Source organism: Jaculus jaculus, chromosome 4, assembly GCF_020740685.1.
Source record: "Jaculus jaculus isolate mJacJac1 chromosome 4, mJacJac1.mat.Y.cur, whole genome shotgun sequence".
In the NCBI taxonomy this organism is placed as follows: domain Eukaryota; kingdom Metazoa; phylum Chordata; class Mammalia; order Rodentia; family Dipodidae; genus Jaculus; species Jaculus jaculus.
The window spans coordinates 52,582,911-52,602,580 of NC_059105.1; the positions used below are offsets into that span (position 1 = coordinate 52,582,911).

General features: G+C 38.9%; 1 pseudogene; it reads right to left on the reverse strand.

Moving 5' to 3' along the window:
• Positions 1 to 884: 884 nt before the first annotated feature.
• On the reverse strand, positions 885 to 18,802 carry LOC101604268 (annotated as a pseudogene).
• Positions 18,803 to 19,670: the final 868 nt, after the last annotated feature.

Consider the following 19,670-nt stretch of genomic DNA (forward strand, 5'->3'; position numbering starts at 1 on the left):
ACCATATTCTCTGTTGTAATGGGGTATATGTACCATATTCTCTATTGTAACAGAGTATATGTAAAGGAACTTTACATTGAAAGTCGATCTTGTAGCTCAGCAATCCTCTAAATAATGTGAGATTTTACAAGCATGCCATTTAAAAGTACAATTTATGTTCTTTCATGTAAAAATAGCTATTTGCTAAGTACTCTGAGGCTAAGTAGAGTCATTTCTTTTGAATTTTTATGACACATGACCCATAGTATTCAAACTTTAATAAGATTAAACCACATACAAGGCACAAATACTGTGGGAAACTCTAGGAGTCATGGGTGGGGTGAGGAGGAGATTACATTTCTTCAGGATTCCCAGAAGTCTGCACACAGCAGGCTGGCGTGTGTCGTGACTAAGGCACATAAACAATAACAAGTGCTCCTTGCACAAACCATGGTTCCTACAACAAAATTCAAGTGTAGAGATAAAAAGTAGGCAGCAAAACCTTCAGATGACCCAAACTAGAAATGACTTGTAGCCAAGACACATGATTTAATTGAATAATGTTTATAAATAATCCAAAGAGCCACATTCTAAGCTACTCAGTATTTAATGAGCAATGAGAGAAATTTCACATCAAGAAGCGTTATTTAATAACTATTGTTTTCTTCCCATGACATGCTTGTGAGAATTTCTAATCAAGGAAAAAAAAATCCATGTTTTGTATTTAAGCTTAAAAACTTTATGAAGTATCACTTCCTCATAATGTCTTTCCTCATTCTTAAAGCAAAATATACACATCACCCATTTGACTGGGGAACTCCTTCGTTAAGTAGCTGCAGCATTCCTGAGGGTCAGCACTTGCTCAACTCTCTAAGCTAGCTGGAAAAAGCAATCTTTGGGGAAAATTATAGTCCTTCTATCAAAGAATATAGAGCAACCATCCAAATGTCATCATATAAAGGCAAACTCTAAAGAGAAATTACACAAATTTTTCAAATGTCAGTAACATAGTATTTTCTACAGCAGAGATTTTTTAACTTTTACTTCAAACCATCCAGTGATCTAGGAAATAATAAAGTACATGATTTAATTGGATGCTATCTAGCTTCCAGATCTTTAATGGAAAAAAGAATATCAAAATAAATAGCAGCTTCATAAGTTAAAGATATCCTTTTAAAAATTCAGATTTTCTCTGTAAAGCTTCTTTTCAACTTTTGCAACATTTTTTTATCATTCTATTGTAATTGTCAATAACACAGCTTTGTTGTGATGAATAGTTAAGCAGTACAGCTAACCCAGGAAGTATTTTATTTATTTATTTATTTACAAGCAAAAAGAGACAGCAAGAAGAGAGACAAACAGAGAGAGAGATATGGGCACCCCAGGACCTCTAGCCTCTGCAAACGAACTCCAGATGCATATGCTATTCTGGGCACCTGGCTTTACGTGGGTACTGGGGAACTGAACCCTGGTCCTTAGGCTTTGCACACAAATGCCTTAACTGATGAACCATCTCCCCCAAGCACCTCCCATTCAAGAAGTATTTTTTAAAATCATTCGGATTGTTTTTAATGTTTTTACAGAAAATATTCTAATATTGTCATGAATTTAGCTTTTATTATATGAATATGTGGTAATTATTCAAAGTCCGTGTTAATAGAAAATTTTCTACATAGGTAGGAAAAAAGAGACATTACTATAAGAATTCATGCGATATTTTCATAGTTGGACAGTTTGAAAGTATGTAATATTTGGCAGAGCTCTTCCACTCTCTAGTGGCCACTAAGTGAAATGCACATGCTGCATAACAGCTTCAACCAGGTTTCTAAATCAACAAACCCAGATGGTAAGTCTTAAATATAATTTAGCTTTTTCTTTTCAGATATTAAAATGTCTTTATATTTAGAAAATGGAGTCCAGGAAGGTTAAAAAGCAGTACCAGTCATTCAGTGCACTCAAGTAAGTATATGTCAATATAAATATCCAAAAAGCATCTCTTAGATCTTCAAAACAAATGCTATTCCTAATTAAATTGAGCTTTACAGCATGTCTTAGGGAATAAACAGTTAACATTTAAGAGTCTTGAAAGCTTTTTTCTTGGTTAATTACATTTAGACAGTTTGCATCTGATCAAACTCCATTAAACATGGATAAAGGTATTACACAGGTCCACTGTTAAAAGGGGAAATATCTTCTGGCATAATGTACTCCAACAATGCTTAGAAAATAAAAATGTTGAGGTGGCTTTGGACTAAGGTTAATAGTTATCTATGGTCTGGAGAAATGGCTTAGCTGTTATGGAGATTGCTTGAAAATCCAAAGGAATCAGGTTCGATTCCTTAGGACCCACATGAGCCAGATGTACAAGGTGGCGCATGCATCCGGTGTCCGGTTGCAGTGACTACAGACCCTGGCACACCCATTTTCTCTGTTTCTATCTGCCTCTCTCTTTGTCTCAAATACATGAATAAATTTTCTTTTAAAAATAGCATCATCTCTGCTAACAACTTCTTTACAAGTTGGACACAATTGAAGGATATGTTCAAATTCCACTATATATGATCCTTTAATGTCACATAGTGGTGGATATGGATCAACAATGCCCAAGTTACACAGGTCTTCAGAGCCATTAAGTATTTACTTTCTCCCAAGTAATCCAGCAATCTGCAGCAGAAGGCAAGGGTGCCAAAGTTTTCATTGTCATTTAATGAGTATTTTGTTCTTGGAAGCCTTATTGGCACATGTACAACATGAAAATTTTTCATGTAATGTGAGCACTCCATATAACCATAAAAAATACCTTTTCCTGTACTTCCAAATGTCTCAATCGCATATACTTTGCCTTTCTCCGTGCTTGTTGCCTCTCCTCCTTTCACAATGGGCACTGTTTTGACAGCATGTATTCTGTATGGTCCATTTGAATGCCTATTTAGATTACAGATTGGTTTCACTTGATATGTCTTCCCATCTATTTCTACTTCATAGGATTCCATAACTTCTTGGATGGCCTTACCAACATCACAGAAACAAACATCAATCCCAGCACACTTTATTCCAGTTTTAGTAGCATTTTTTAAGCTTTTAGTAATCATGTTTGGGATTAAAAATAATGGTAAAAGCACAGTCAATTATTCTACCATTTACATGTGTTCCAAAATTTATCACAGATATCATCATACTGTAATACTCTTGTGTCACCAGAATTAGGAGTATAATGAGCATCACAATTCTTGAGAGAACATCCATTAGAAAATGCTAGGCCCACATTTAATTCATTCTCTTTTATCAGTTTGTGTGAACAGTATTCCAGCTTTTCACAGATTTCTATCATCATCATTCCAGGCTTGATCCAGCTCATGACATATTTTCTAACCTGTCAATGTACTTCTGCAGCTTCTCGAAAATCATTCAAATCTCTTCACTAGCCTGATCTAGTGCTTTCTTTTCTTCTTTTGTAGTTCTCCAAGCAGCTGTTCACCCATCCTGTGTGGGTGAGTATTCACAGTCTTGTCCTTTGGGAAATACATGATTAAGATACAGGTCACGTACTAGAACCGAGGAGGATCTGTTTGAACTTTTGGTCTTCTCCTGTTCTTTTTTCCAGCTGCTCCATGTACATCTCCATCTCCATCTTCATCATCAGCATCTCTTTCCTTCTCTTCCAATGCTTGTCTTTCCATCTGTTTTGTTCCCTCATCCACCCATGCTCCTGATTCTTTATCAGGTTCCTTTTGCAGTGAGATAGCCCCCTTATGCTGCTTCTTCCTCCATCTTTCCTTCTTGGCTGCTTCTATGACCATACTAGATACTCCCTCCTCCCTGTGGTCTGGATCCAGGTCGCTTTCCAGGTGGTTCCCAGAGGCAGCTGCCTCCTCTTCCACGTCCACTGTCTTGGCCAAGACAGCACAATGTTGTGAGTTATTTAACTGTTTTAAAATAATTTGCCATTCTTCAAAAAAGTTCACTAAATGAGAAAGTCATCCTGGATTAATGTCTTGGCCAAGAGAGCACAATGGTGTGAGTTATTTAGCTGTTTTAAAATAATTTACCATTCTTCAAAAAAGTTCACTGAATGAGAAAGTCATCCTGGATTAATGACAGTATTAAGCACTTTTTTATTTTATTCAATGTGAATATGCTTAAATGTCTATAGTTTTTAATATACAAAATTAATCATATTGAATGATATGAAGTAAGAAGAAAAAATTTTCAGGTGGACTTAATGAGGACTCATCAATTTACATGATTCACACTTTTCCTGAACACAGTAGTTTCACCTTACCTGCCATTGGACTTTTCTGACTTCAATTACCTGTGGTCAGATATGGCCAGAAATTATTACATGGAAAATTCCAGAACTAAACCATTGCTAAATTAAAATTATATCATCAAACTCGGATCCACCAGGGACAGAAATATTTCTTTGCCCAGTGGATCAAAGCTGTATATTACCCACCTGCTAATCATTTAGTAACTGATTCAGTTACCAGGTCAACCATCATTTGATCTCAGGGCTGGTATTCAAATTGTTTCACTTAAGAATTGCCCATAACAAAGTGTTGTAATGCTTGCAATTCAGAGATGGCAAAGAAAAGCTACTAATTCTTTTCTTTTCTTCATTTTTTTATTATTAACAATTTCCATGATTATAAAAAAATATTCCATTGTAATACCCACCCTCACCCCCCCAATTTCCCCTTTGAAACTCCATTCTCCATCATATCTCCTCCCTCTCTCAATCAGTCTCTCTTATTTTGATGTCATGATCTTTTCTTCCTATTATGATGGTCTTGTGTAGGTAGTGTCAGGCACTGGGAGGTGATGGATACCCAGGCCATTTTGTATCTGGGGGAGCACATTGTAAGGAGTCCTACCCTTCCTTTGGCTCTTACATTCTTTCTGCCACCTCTTCTGCAATAGACCCTGAGCCTTGCAAGGTATGATAGAGATATTGCATTACTCAGCACTCCAGTCACTTCTTTCTAGCACCATGATGCCTTCTGAGTCATCCCAAGTGAAAGTATACTAAGATTTTTTGAGAGACAGTGAGAGAAACCACATCCACAAAGCTTTTATTACAGCATCTTATTATGATTTTTCTTTTTTTTTAATTTTTTATTTATTTATTTGAGAGCGACAGACACAGAGAGAAAGACAGATAGAGGGAGAGAGAGAATGGGCACGCCAGGGCTTTCAGCCTCTACAAACGAACTCCAGACGCGTGCGCCCCCTTGTGCATCTGGCTAACATGGGACCTGGGGAACCGAGCCTCGAACTGGGGTCCTTAGGCTTCACAGGCAAGCGCTTAACTGCTAAGCCATCTCTCCATCCCTTATTATAATTTTTCTAATAATTATTCTATTTTATTTATTTTTGATATTTTTAGAATGCATTATTAAATAAAGCTATCACAAATATAAATGTAGAGGAAAAACGTTGTGTATATGTAAGGTTGAAAGTTATCTGTATTTTAGACATCATGGGGATACATTAAGCTATATACCCTGAAGATAAGAAACTATTGCTGTTTCCACAGATATGTGGTTTTAACATGGCCTAAAACAGGTGACAAAGACGTATGTGCTGATATGTGCTTGGAATCTAGCAGTTGGGAGATGAAGACAGGAGGATCACAAGTTCAAGGCCAACCTGGTTCATCTACATAGTAAGTTCCAACCCATCCTATGCTACAGAGTGAGACTCTATCTCAAAAAGAAAGCAAAAAAGAAATTTTAAAAATGACAGATATAGACTATTTTTGTTCTGAAAATATTGAAGTTCTGATTCACAAAAATGTTTCATGGCACAGTAATCAAAAACGTCAACATAAGTGTTCCGCTTAGGGAAATGAAAGCCTGTTTTAACATCCTATGTTAAAATTTAAGGTTGAAGCCAGGTGTGGTGGTGCATTCCTTTAATCCTAGCACTCAGGAGGCAGAGGCAGGAGGATCGCCAAGAGTTCGAGGCCACCCTGAGACTACATAGTGAATTCCAGGTCAGCCTGAGCTAGAGTGAGACCCTACCTCGAAAAAAAAAAAAAAATTAAGCTTGAAAATTACCTTAGATATACTGCTCTGTTCAACAACCCTGCTTCCAATCTCAGCATAAAGCCTTTATCTCCTTTTTTCACAAATTCAAGTGTTCTTTATTGAAATTTAGGAATACCATGCATGTTTAATCCTACCCTAATAAGCATTGCATATTCTACATCTCTCACATTGTCATTCAAGTGTGTGCTTGCCATTTGTCTTTCTTCCTCTGAGGGCTCCCTGTCCAGTTCTTTGCCCACTTTGTGACTGAATTGTTTGGCCTTTTTTAAATTTTTTTTTTTTTTGTTTGTTTTTGTACCCAGTGAATACAGTCAAGTTGGTACCATTATTGTCCTTCTGCCTGCCCCCCCTCCACAGAGACCCTACTTGTTGGGGTATGTGGGTTGTGCATTTAGATTTTTGAGTTCTTTCTAGATTCCAGAAAGTAGGCCTCCATCAGTTGCATAGCCAGCAAAAATTTTCTCCCATTCTGTGGGTAGTCTATTGGCTCTGCTTGTTGTATGCTTGTCTGTGAAGAAAGTTTTCAGCTTCATGAGATCCTAATGGATTAGTAATTGTTATTTAAGTTCCTGAGCTACTAGGGTTTTGTTCAGGAAGTCTTTTCCCATTCTTATATCACAGAAAGTTCCTCCTATTTTTTCTTCCTTTAGTAGTTGAGTTTCCAGTCTTATACTGAGGTTTTTGATACATTTGGACTAGATTTTTGTGCATGGTGAGATGTGTGGATCAAATTTCATTTTCCTGCATATGGTCATCCAGTTAGTCCAGCACCATTTGTTGAAGATGCTGTCTCTTTTCCAGCCTACATTGTTAAGGCCTTTGTCAAATAACAAGTGTCTTATTTCTTTCTCTGTACCTTTGTCTTTTGTATATGGAAAGATTACTGATTTTTGTGCATCGATATAACATGCCCTATCTATTTCTTTATGATCAACTCTCAGTATGACAACTTTGAGAAGAATGTGAATACACACACACAATAAAGGAAGCTGCACTGGAAATGTTTGTTTCCTGCATCTGGTATCACCATCTTTGAAGGCATCTGGAGATGAGATACTTTAACCCGTAAGAATAAAAGCATCAAGACTGACCTAAATCTCCTACATCTTCCTTCCCTCCCTCTCCCCCTCTCCCCTCTATCTCTCTCCTCTCAAACTCTTGTATATTAGTTATCTTTTTCCTCAATTTCTTAGTGGACACTGACCTGTAACCCCCACTTCCAGCTTGGGCCTACAATCCACAATGAGCTTTTGATCAGAGAAACCTACAAGGTTTCCCAAAACAATGACAGACTTCTGTCAGAGTAATTGATGACCCACCAAAGGCCAGTGGTAAGACCCTATTGCTGAAGACTCCATACGCAGCTGACACGTAAAATGGAATGACATGGCTGGAAGCCAGGAGAGAGTCAGTCCCCAGACAGTCAGCGTGTCTAGTGCCAGAAGGCGCTACATAGGCGACTGGGGGAAGTGACCAAGATCTGTCCAAGCAACACATTGTTTAACCTAAGTAGCAACAATTAACCGGATGTGATACCCACACAGGTGCAATAGTGGTACACAGCCATGGTGAGGAATCAATTGCTCTTGATTTGGCTAACTGATCCACTCAGTGGTTCTAGACCCTTAGCTGGAGCTGGGAAACAAGTCAGAACCATACCCAAACACAAGCCCACTCTACAATATCAAGCTACCATCAATCACGGGGTATAAGAGGGCCTACACCTATCAAACTGTCTATCAAAAAAGTGTTATCTCAATTTTCCGGGTGCTAACTTACTCTCCGTTGGAGAATCTGCTTCTCTTTTCCAGATAGATGCAGATCCTAAGAAGAGAGCTGCCCCAACATACCTCAGAAGGGGCCCAACTGAAACTAAGGACAACTGGCGAAATAAGCAAGGGTGATGTTTTCCTGTGAACTGGATACCAGCACAAAGGGGAAGGAGATCAATGCAGAGAAAAATCAACTCCTACCAAATCAGAGAGCCAGAGCCTCAGAGGCCCCCAACACCTCAGCACTGAAGCAGACCAAAAATGAACCCAACATGGCTCAGGGAAATCTTGCGGAAGAGGGGGCGGAAAGAATGTCAGAGTTACATGTTGGGTCATGATTTTCAGAGACATTTATCATACTAATAACTGGGGGCTAACTCCACAATGCACGACCCATTTTCAATAAGAAGGAGGGTCTAATGGGAGGGGGTAGATCACAGATGAACCTAAATAATGGTACCAAACTGCCTGTATTTACTGAAAAGAAAACTAATAAATTAAATAAATAAAAAAAAAAAGAATAAAAGCATCCACACAGCACAGTAAAAGAAGTGAACTTACTAACCTCCAGCTTTAACAGGTGCTCACAGGAGCATTACCTTCACTCTTCTCTTATGGTCACAAAATCTCTGTGATATAAATTTCAATACCTTTGGTGTATAGATGAAAAGGAAGTCCTCTGAAGTAAATGGTCAGGTTTACCTGTCTCACAAACAAGTTTATCTCAAGGCCAGTATGACTTGACATTTACCAAATAAGGTCATTACTTAAGACCAGGGTTTTTCAGGTGATTCTCAGGCCTCACGTGCAGCATGTTGTCACCATTGTCTGGGCCTGGTGACCTTCCTAGTGAGACGTGAGCTGTGCTTTGCGCATCACACATGGAAAAGTTCTCAAAGTGAACACATGAATATGAGATCACTGGACCAATTTTCACTTGGGCCCCAGGATCTTCATTCTTGTTATTTATAGCCTTTTATTGGGTGTTTTATTGCATGATCACATTATGCATCATTAGAAGCCCTGGAATATTCACTTACATTATTCACCAGTTATTTATTTAAACTTATTTTCAACCAATCCTGTGCTCAACACCATAGACATAATGAACAGATTGTTCTGGCTTTTGCCCTTAGAGCACTTACAGTTTCATGGAGAAGCACATCTACTAAGCAATGGCATCTGTGTTCAGATAGACAGAATGAGGAAGAATGAAATGAAGCAGAGGCCACACTTTCCCCAGGCCAAGTCAAGGAGTGGCTTCTCGGGAAAACTGATATCACAAAAAAAGAAAAGATAGAAGGTTCCAAGCAGAAGGAACAACACAGAGAAGTAGAAAAAATCATGCTAGTAATTTTCTGAGACACATTATCTGATGCAGAGGAGACAGTTACCCAGATTGGAAAGGGCATTTATCTCACATGGAGGAAGGTAGGCTTTAATATCAGGGAAAATCTGATAACCTGATTATAGAGGAAAGATGATGTATTATGCATTGTGTTAAGCACTGTAGACACACTGCTCTAGAGAGAATTACCTCAAAAATGTCCAGTTGCAACTTAGAGACCTACAGGGCGTGTTTCAGTGACTTGCTAAGGAAGCAACTTGCCTGGTTGAAGGACATGATGGTGATATTTGAAAAAATAAATAAATAAAACAGCAAAGTTTTAAAGTAGATAAGTCTATAACCATACCACCCTGAACCAATAAGCTCACATTATATCAGATATTTAAATAGTGTTGAAGGAAAGAGGAATTGTTCTGATTTTGTCCAGCTGAATAAAAACACCATTTGTAAGATACAAAATCATAAGCAGGTCTAAGGGCAGGAATGAAATGAGGACAACTGATTGTCTCTGGAGCAGTGTAGTCTGAATTCGTACAACCAGGTATATGGTAGATGGGGAAAAGTGAAGCTTGTTTTCATTGTGGAGAAAGGGAGACTAAGTGACTGCACTGTAAGGTCAGCATGACCTGCCTGAGAGAGCAATTGAAATTGAAGAGCTAGTGCTAGACTCCTGACATATTATGAAATTTTCACCAGTACTATTAAGCTATCTGTTTTCTTAGAGGTATGTTGCAGACCAACAATTTGACCCAGAATTGGCATGTTTTAGTGAATAAAACAAAAAGCCAATGGAGCAAGGAACTAAGGCAGGAGATGAGTACTAGAAACATTGAGGGCTTCTGCGTTTCCAGGACCAGGTGATGGAGTAACTGAGGCTGTGGTTACAGCTTTAGCTCTCAGTCCCAACTATGGCTGAGGAGCCTCTTCATAACTCTTGGATCCTGCCTCCAGAGAGGTTTTGCTAATTAACACAGGATGAGGCCTGACCTTGGTCATCAAAACTTTGAAAATTCACCTAAGGTAGGGTCAACCTTGAAAAGATAGAAAATTAAAAATTTGGGCTGGAGAGATGGCTTAGTGGTTAAGCGCTTGCCTGTGAAGCCTAAGGACCCAGGTTCGAGGCTCGGTTCCCCAGGTCCCACGTTAGCCAGATGCACAAGGGGGCACACGCGTCTGGAGTTCGTTTGCAGAGGCTGGAAGCCCTGGCGCGCCCATTCTCTCTATCTCCCTCTATCTGTCTCTCTGTGTCTGTCACTCTCAAATAAATAAATAAAAAAAAAAAATTGTTTGGCGCTGAGAAGATTGCTCAGTAAGTAGGTAAAGTTCTTACCTTGCAAACATGAGGACCTGATTTTCATCTCCAGAACCCACATAAAATGCCAGGCATGGTGGCACATGCCCAAATTCCCATCACTGAGGAGGTGGAGACAGGAGGATTCCTGGAGCTCACACACATAAGAGTAGACATTACACACACACATAAGGATACACATATACACACTACACACACACATAAGAATACACATGCACACACACTACACACAGACATAAGAATACACATGCACACACTACACATGCACAAGAGAATACACATGCAGGGCTGGAGAGATGGCTTAACAGTTAAGTGTTTGCCTGTGAAGCCTAAGGACCCCAGATCGAGGCTCAATTCCCCAGGACCCACATTAGCCAGATGCACAAGGGGGCACACGCATCTGGAGTTCATTTGCAGTGGCTGGAAGCCCTGGTGTGCCCATTCTCTCTCTCTCTCTCCCTCTCTCTCTCTGCCTCTTCCTCTCTCTTGTCTGTTGTTCTCAAATAAATAAACAAAATAATTCTAAAAAGAAGAATACACATGCACACACTACACACATTCACATAAGAATACACATGTACACACTACACACACACATAAGGATACATGTACACACTACACACACACACATAAGAATACACATGCACTCACTACACACACATATATGGCTTTGAACATGAATTAATATATGAGTTTTCCCATGTTTACTTATACCTACTAAGAAATTAGAGTCCTGTTCCCTAATATTTACTTGTTTGAAGACATTTTGCCAAGATTTACAGAGAGGAAGATTATAAACCTCTAAGATTTTATGCCTGCTGCCTCCAAAATACCCACTGCTAGTTTCTACCAGTTGGACCTCAGGATTAAAAAAAAAATACTGGATACTACTGAACGGTCTGACAACAGTGAGTAATTATAGTTGGTTCAAAATGCAAGCAAGTGGTGCATCATGGGGCAGTTCTCTCCTCAGGCACTGCATGGACAAACTCCTTTGGTTGACACTGATCTTGCAAAAATACTTGTAAGTAATTGGCATAATTATGAAATTTTCTCCTCAAACTTAATGAACAACACCTTTAAATTATGATTTTGTTTTCTAAACTGCATATGATACATGTTTTTTTAAAAAATGTTCTGTCCTATCTTCAGAAATTTTGGTAATTTTCTCAACTTTGAGAAATTTACAAATTTATAGTCTGTAGTCATAACTAACCAGGAAAACATCACTAGCAATAGTTTTAGAATTCAATTTCCCAAGTATGGTTTTACTGTGTAAATAAAGCTGTTGATCTGAACCAAAGTGTCAGGGTAACTTTTGTCTTTATATTCACTATAAATTTAAATGTAATTTAAATACTGTCTATAAAAGACTAGATCATAACTACAATGCATATATTTAGAAATGCCAAGAAAAAATGTGTCAATCATGGCTAGAGGGTCAGTAGTAAACCCAGAAGACAAATTCTGACTCATCTAAGCAATTCCAAGTAGGTAGGTTTTACCTAGCACCAAAAAATACTACTGTACAAGGCATTACTTTTTCTGGCTCCATGCATACCAAATCTATTTCTAGTTATTTATGGAATATAACACTGATCCAAAGGTAAAAAGGATGTTGTACATCTTGCTATTAAGTAGCACAGTTATTTTGTGACTTTCGTCCTTCAGTCTCTAATGAGTTTGTCAGTATGAGTCAAACAACACATTTGACTGATTACAAGTTACTGACAAGGTTGAGTGTCTGGTGCTCTAAGGAAAATTCACCAGCATTGTAATTGTGTTGCCTTTTGACCTCTTGTAACTTGACCATATGATCTCCGTAACTAAACAAGTCTTAACTTTTATAACAGGATTCTGTTGATAAAAAAGATAAGATACAACACAAAGAGCAACTAGGCTCTCTCCTATCAAGATGGGTCTCAATGTGATCAACAGAATAACCATGAAACCAAAAAAGAAAGAAAGAAAGAAAGAAAAAAAAAGAAAGAGAAGAGAAATGTGAAAATGAATACAAGGAGTGAAAAGGGATTTGGGGAGGACGTAAACAATGGGGAGTTACATAAAATTAATGTCCACATGAATCAATTCCAAAGAAACCTTTCTGCTAGAGAGCATTCTCTACGATATAGACCTTAATTTGGAGTAGAGGGGACCAAAACAGAAGAGCCCCCTAGAAAGTGGAAAAAGTTTAACCCTAAAACCATGGATTTGGGCTGGTAAATCCCAGGGCCAGAATTGGGTTGTCCCCAAAGTGAACTCTTGTTCAGGGAAACACAGAGGTCCCCAAAATAAATCGGGTCATTGCCAAAGCATTTGTTACCTACCAGAGCTAAAAGGTAAGACTCTGTTGCTAAAGACACCACAGTCTGCACTCACAGGACACTGAGAGACCATGCTAGAACTGAGAGGGAAACTGTTCCTCCTGGCTAGCCCTGACCGCTCTGGAAAGTGCTGCTGCCTGGGGATAATGGTTGCCAACAGAGTGACTAAGCAGGAGATCCTGCCAGATACAAAATCAAACATCTAGGCAAGAAGTACACACTTGGGCAGTAGGGGCCCATGTGAGCAATCAACTGTTCTCCCATTGGACATGAGGCCCATTCAGGGAGAGAGAAGCCATACCTAGTACTGGAGGAAAATGGAACCAGAATGAAAGAATTGAGAATTGAGAGAGGTTTTATTAGCAATAGCTCAAGTGTCAGGCCCCCCAGTGCTCCCGCTGCTCATATGGTTAGGAATATGAGAAGTCATGGCTGCCCTGTGGTTCCCTCCCAGGGCTCTCACCCTTCACCGCACTCACACAAACAGGATGACTGTAGCTAATGATCTGACCACTGCCTGAGACATGTACAGATTTTCTGGATGTTAAAATGCAGGAGGATGCTGGAAATAATTGCAACACACGTTTTTAAAGTGAAAACAAAGAGAGCAGAGCTTGTGCTCTTGTCTTTTTAGGAATAGGAAATTTGCTTACCTTGTTGTGTCCAAGCCAGTGCAAGAGTTATGCATGGCCAAAGTGGAGCATGAAAGCAGGGTGAGTGAGCTGAAAATCACCTTAGTGCTAGCGCAAATTGAACACCTCAGCCTTTGGAATCAGATAGACCTTAGTACAATATCACTGTATGGTTTCCATCTGAGCCTTCATATCCTAATTTATGAAATGTACATAGCAATTTTGACTAGAAATACTATAAATATCAAATAGATGCCAAAAATGCTCACAGTAGGTCCTCAATCTAAGAGTCTTATTATTAAGTAGCATGCAAAACTTGTTTGTGAGTGTTGTAGTCAGGTTTGCATTGCTGGTAGTGATCACCCAACCAAGAGCAGCTTGTGTGAAAAAAAAAAAAAAAAAAAAGAGGTTTATTTTGGCTTACAGACTCAGGGGACACGCCACGATGGCAGGGGAAATTATGGCATGACCAGGTGGACATCACTTCCTGGCCAACATCAAGTGGAAAATAGAAACAGTAGAGTATGCCAAACACTAGCAAGAGGGAGCTGGCTATAACACCCATAAGCCCACCCCCAATAATACACTGCCTCCTGGAGTTATTAATTCCCAAATCTTCATTAGCTGGGAACCTAGCATTCAGAACACCTGAATCAAAATCAGGGCTACAACTGAATCAAACCACCACATTAAACCATGCATTCTTTGTTTAAAGAAGAGTTCATCTAACCTGCATAAACATGTTTATCCCAGTACTATTCACCATAAACAAGACATGGAATCAGATGGCTTGAGAAATTATGGTAAATGTACATGGCAGAGGCTCTTTTAGCCTCAAGAATGAAAATAATTCATTTTCCGAAAAAAAAAAAATCGATGGAACTGGAGGTTATTATGTAGGCAAAATTAGCCACAAAAAGAAATATTGCATGTCTCATATATGGACAGATAGAGACAGAGGAAGAAAGAGAGCTTTAAAATAGAGAACTGATATTCAGACATCAAGGGAGGGGAAATGAACTGGGGAGGCAAGAGAGGGCAATACAAGAGAGGACGGCAGGGCAGATGAACCTGATCAAAGCAGACATGATACACATGCACATGTGGAACTGTCATAGTGAAAGCCACACTACCCCTACAGTTGATTAAATGATTGCAATAAGAAGAACAAAAAAAGGGTTCATTTGAATGATAAAGACACAAATCCATTTAATTTCTTGTGCTGGATAGTGATTCATTTAGCATTTTTATCCCTACTAAAAAATAAGGCTTTAAAATGTTTTACAATAGAATAATTCCACCTTCTGTTACTTAATTCCAGACCCCCTACTAAGCACTTAATTCCTCTATAGTAGCTTAAGAACTGAGTTGGTTTCATGGGTACCACCACTATCAATACTTATGAGTTCCTAAGAGACTTCATTTGGGACCAATCTAGTCATACCAAATGTGTATCCCACCTCCTCTGTTGAGGTAAATATTCTTTGTCTTTGACACTTGGGAATTCATTTCCTTGTCATGAAGTATATACATTGTTTAATTTTGTAAATATTAATTTTATTCAACATCACCATTCCCTAGGATTTAAATTCATGCCAAGGGTTGCATAGCATTGAGTTATATTTTTTGTTTTGTTTCATTTTGTTTTTTTGAGTTAGGGTCTCACACTAGCTCAGGTTAACCTGGAATTCACTATGTAATCTCAGGGTGGCCTCAAACTCACGATAATCCACCTACGTCTGCCCCCCAAGTGCTGGGATTAAAGGCATGTGCCATCACACCTAGCTGCATTGAGTTATTTTATCATCAAATTGTACAATGAAGAATGGTTCTACTTGAAGCACCTACTAAACAGGAAACCCAACATATTCTTATCAGTGTATGTTCTTAGCAGCTTGGTTTTAATACTTGAGCAAAGTTTGACTCACATGAATTTTCATTCTTTGTGTTTGCCTATTTCTCTCACATTTGCACTGATATTCAGACAAAACTGAAAAGTCTGGGTGGTGAAAACACTTCCCAGAATTTGTCATCAGAAAATATGAGATTTGACCTCCAGTTCCAACAAATTCTAAGTCTGTGACTTTGATAACTTATTTAACTCATTTTAAACATATTTTTTAAAATAGTTTATTTATTTATTTGCAAACAGAGAGAAAGAGAAAGACAATGGGCACACCAGGGCCTTTTGCTACTGCAAATGAACTCCAGATGCATGTGCTCTTTGTGTGTCTGGCTTTTCCTGAGTAGTGAGGAAAGGAACCAGGGCTGTTAGGTTTTGTAAGCACAACCATTCAACCTCTAAGCCATCTCCCCAGCTCAGGTAAGTAATGTATTATCTGTAAATTATACATGCATCCCAGAACTGTGAACAAAAGTAAATAATGGAGTCTAGCCTCTAATAAATACTCATCAAGCCACTTTCTTTTCCTTCTGTCAAATAACCATAATAACCACCTAACCTGCTTTATGACTGCTTTTAGAATAAGAAAAAACTTGTTCATTTTAAGGAAAACCAGTATTAAAAATGCAAATTTGATCATATTTCCCCAATTGTATTCACTTGGATATGTCTCTACAGCAGAAAAGATGTATAGATCTCAGGAGTAATGAGGGCAAGGAGAGAAAGAGCTTTACAAACTGCTGTTGGGAGTTTGAAGCACTACTATGCCTTGTATCTAAAGTGGTTCATCCATTTATACTTAAATATTGCTCATTAAGACTTCATGAACAGATAACAGTACCTAGAGTTTAACTTCAAGCACTGCTATGCCTTGTATGTAAGATGGTTCATACAGGGCTGGAGAGATGGCTTAGCATTTAAGGTGCTTTCCTGCAAAGCCTAAGGACCCAGGTTCAATTCTCCAGATCCCACATAAACCAGATGCACATGGTGGCACATGCATTAGGAGTTCTTTGCAGTGGCTAGAGGCGCTGGAGCACCCATTGTTTCCCTCTCTCTCTCTCCATTTCTCTCTCTCTCTCTCTCTCTCTCTCTCTCTCTCATAAGTAAATAAAAATAAATTAAAAATACTTTTTAAATGGTTTATACAATTTCACTTAAATATAGCTCATTAAAGACTTCAAGGGGCTGGACAGGTTACTTAGCATTTAAGGCACTTGTCTGCAAATCCTAAGGACCCATTTCTACTATCCAGGTCCCGCATTAGCCAGATGCACAAAGGTGAGGCAAGCGCAAGGTCACTAGGTGGCACAAGCGACTGGAGTTCAACTGCAGTGGCTGAGGCCCTGGAGCCCCTATTCTGTCTTTCCTCTCTCTCTTGCTCTCACTCTCTAAAATAAAATAAATTTATAAAAGATTGTAGTGTCTGCCTCTCTCTCTCCCTCTCTTTCTCTTTCTCTCAAATAAAATAAATAAATAAAATAAAATGGTTTTTTAAAAAAGGCTTCATGAACAAACAGTACCTCTAGTTTTAAATGGGAAGATAGTACTTCTAAGTAAATTTCTAGCCACCAGTCTGAAACACATTCGTAGTAATTAGTTTGTTTTCCCATTCATCAATGGCAAGAGTATTTGCTAGACTATCTGAAGTTTGCCTTTGAGTTATTACACAGATTGTGATTTTATCCTATAAGCTACAGTGATTTCACAAATACCACCAAGGTTCCTGTTAAGCCTTTGCTTATTTTTATTGGATTATTCTATGTCCTGATGAAAGACCTTAAGAGCTCAGTAACATCACTGTATGTGAAAATTTTAATCAATTGTAAAATGTATCCTTTAAAGGAAGAAAAGGGGCTGGAGAGATGGCTTAGCGGTTAAGCGCTTGCCTGTGAAGCCTAAGGACCCCGGTCCGAGGCTCGGTTCCCCAGGTCCCACGTTAGCCAGATGCACAAGGGGGCGCACACGTCTGGAGTTCGTTTGCAGAGGCTGGAAGCTCTGGCGCGCCTATTCTCTCTCTCTCTCCCTCTATCTGTCTTTCTCTCTGTGTCTGTCTCTCTCAAATAAATAAATAAATAAAAATTTAAAAAAATATTTAAAGGAAGAAAAGATGAGGGAAAGAAGGAGGAAGAAGAAGTGAACGGGAGAAGAGGAAGATGAGGAGTTGGCCCAAAGTAGACTCAGCAATAATAAAATATAATGTCTTTCGATGACAAGGTCATAGGCTAATGATCCCAGGGACCATGCCTTGAGCTTACAACACTAATTTTGGCCTAAAGGCTAAGTCCTATGAGTATGCTGAAACATCTGCTTCATAGCTCAAGTAAAGCTGTGGTGAGTATAAACAGGAGTGCTTCATAATGTGTTATTATTAATATTTTATGTACCTATTTATTTGCAAGCAGGGAGAGAGAATACATGCTTGCCAGGGCCTCCAGCTGCTACAAACTCCAGATGCATGTGCCACTTTCTGTATGTAGCTTTTCATGGGTACTGAGGAATTGGACCTGGGTTGTTATGCCTTGCAAGCAAGTGCCTTAACCTCTGAGCCATCTCTCCAGCCCCCATAATGTATTCTTAAATAAGAATTGCATGAAGGTTATCTTTTGCATTTTCTATGCTCAACACTGATTAATAAAACATCTGCAAACATTAAATACTGTAGAAATGCCCACTTCCATAAGCTGACAGCAAATATTCAAATTCTCCTTTGAAATGAAACTAGAAGGGGGCTGAAAAGATGACTCAGCAGGTAAAAGCACTTCCTTACAAAACCTGATGACCAAGGTTTGACTCTCCAGTACTCATGTAAAACCCGATGCACAAAGTGGTGCAGGTGTCTGGAATTAGTTTGCAATGTCAGGATTCCTTGGTATGCCAATTCTCATATTCTTCCCCCACTCAGATAAATGGAAACATTTTTTAAAAATTATAGGCATACCATTTTTGTCATGTGACTTCCAAAAGAAAATGAAACACTTTTCACAGTGTCTGACAGCTGTTAGCTACACAATACAGCCCTAACAAAAGTCAAAGCCTGCTTCAATATTAGGGTAAGCAGAGCAGGTTACCAACAGACCTCCTCAAGGGATTACTTCTATGTTTCTCAGGGTGGAGGCGGGAAGAGGAAATAGTGTACCATTGACCCGCACCCTCAGACCAAGAGCTCCAAGTGTAAGCACTCCACCCACACACAGCTGCATGGCCCAATTTTCAGCATGTGATCTTGAGAGAAAAAAGTTGGGAAAAATACAGGGAGATTGCACAATTTCCAGAAAATGTTGCCAAAGTGCTCCACAGCTTGCCCTAGACATACTGAATCTGGCTTTCAGACGGGCTGAAGGGCTTTCCTTGATGTTCACACAGCCAGAAGCAGGGTGGCTCTCGCAGCCAAATGGCTCTCCTGGGTCAGTTAGATCCAAGTTCAACAGCTTTGTAACATCTGGATGCAGCAAAGAAGACTCTTCCCTTTGTTGTTGCATCCAGCATCAGCCCGATATAAAACTGAATGATCTAAGTCATATTCTTCCTTTTGATAGCTCCATGTATAATTTCCCACATAAAAGTAGTTTTAAATCAACCTACAGTAGTAAGTTTCTCTTTGTTTTATACCATATCTTTTCCAAAACAAAAAAAGTTTAAAATCAATAAATACATTCATTCATTCAATAGTAAACTACTGAAAACAGAGATTTAAGTAAGAAAAAGTCCATTTCATCTCTATTGGAGAATGCTCAATAGAAATTTAGTCATAATAGAACTAGTAAGGTCATTGTTATTTCAAGCAGAGAGAGACAGACACTCAGAGAGAATGGATGCACCAGGACCTCTAAATGCTGCAAATGAACCCACACACATGTAGCACTTGCTACATCTAGCTTTATGTGGGTACTGGAGAATTGAACCCCAGTTGTTAGGCTTTGCAAGTAAGCACCTTAACAGCTGATCCTCCTCTCTAGCCTAGTCGTTCTTTTTTCTATGGAACTAAAAAGTAATCTTTTGTTTCATGTTATTCTCTATGATAGGAATACTCCATAGCTTCTAAACAAACCTCATCATTCAGCAAATGATGTGAGCATAGAAGAGGAAAAACAAAGTGTAGGGAGAGGACTTTATAGGGACCTTAGAGTCATAGCACTTGATTCATACAAAAGGCCCTGGGTCTGATCCCTTGCCCCAGAAGCAAGGAAAGAAAAGGCATAAAGTAATAATCTGCCCTCTTCTTAGTGTCAGGGAATACCCAGTGACAGTCCTGGGAGTGATGAGAGATTCTACTCATGATGAGTTTGGCAATAAGACATTTGTGCTCAGTTCTTCATGACCAACAATCAAATATAATCCATGTGTGAC